Source organism: Chrysochloris asiatica, unplaced genomic scaffold, assembly GCF_000296735.1.
Source record: "Chrysochloris asiatica unplaced genomic scaffold, ChrAsi1.0 scaffold00024, whole genome shotgun sequence".
Taxonomy (NCBI): Eukaryota; Metazoa; Chordata; class Mammalia; order Afrosoricida; family Chrysochloridae; genus Chrysochloris; species Chrysochloris asiatica.
In genome coordinates, this window is record NW_006408542.1 from 21,909,592 (window position 1) to 21,910,977 (window position 1,386).

Genomic DNA, 1,386 nt, shown 5'->3' on the forward strand with positions numbered 1-1,386 from the left:
TTTTTTTTTTTTTTTGATGCTTTCTGCATCATTCAATAATTTTCCCAGAGAATCCTTCAATAACGAAAGTTGACCCCAACCTGGGACAGCCCTAAAACACACTGTTGTTAGGTGCCTTCAAGTGTATTCTGACTCACAGTGGCCCTATGCATAACAGAACAAAACATTGCTCATGCCTGCGCCATCTGTTGTTACCCTTGAGCCCATTGCTGCTGCCACTGTGCCAAGTCATCTCATTGCGGATCTTCCTCTTTTTCGCCGACCCTCCACGTTACCAAGCATAGTGTCCTTCCTCCAGCAACCAATCCCTTGTGATAATGTCTGAAGTTTAAGAGGCAGCTATACTTCTTCCAAGACAGTTTGTTTTTCTAGCAGTCCATGGCACTTTTAATATTCTTCACCAACACCATAACTCAAATGTATCTATTCTTCTATAGTCTTCCTTATTCACTGTTCAACTTACATCCGCATATGAAGCAATTGAAAATACCATGGCTTGCGCCAGGTGCACCTTAGTCCTCAAAATGATATCTTTGCTCTTGAATACCTTAAAGAGGTCTTGTGCAGATTTGCCAAATGCAATACAGTATTTCATTTCTCGAATGCTGTTGCCATGAGTGTTGATAGTGAATCCAAGCAAAATCAAGTCTTTGGCAACTTCAACCTTTTCTCCATTTATTGTGATGTTATTTATTGGTCCAGTGGTGAGGACTTTTGGTTTCTTTTCATTGAGGTACAACCCATTCTGAAGGCTGTGGTCTTTGATCTTCATCTTAAGTATTTTAAATTATCTTTGCTTTCAGCAAGCACAACTCTATCATCTGCATATTGCAGGTTGTTAATGTATCTTCTTCCAATCTGATGCTATGTTCTTCTTCCTATAATCTGGCTTCTCTGATTATTTGTTCAGCGTACAGATTGAACAAGTATGGTGAAAGAATACAACCCCAACACACACCTTTCCTGATTGTAAACCATTCAGCACCCCCATGTTCTGTTTGAATGACTGTCTCTTGGTCTATATATAAGTTTCTCAGGAGCGTAATTAAGTGTTCTGGAATACTGATTCCTCACAATGTTATCCATAGTTTTTGCATAGTCAATAAAGCACAAGTAAACATTTTTCTGGTATTCTCTGCTTTCAGCCAAGATCCATTTGATCAGGAATGATATCCCTCATTCCATGTCCTCATCTGAATCTGGCTTAAATTTCTGGCAGTTCCCTGCCAATATATGGTTGCAGTCATTTTTGAATTATCTTTAGCATACTTTTGTTTGCATGGGATATTAATATTATCTGATGAGTTCCACATTCCATTGGATCGCTACCTTTTGTAATGTGCACAAATATGAACTTCTTTCAATCAGTTGGCCTGGTAGCTGTCT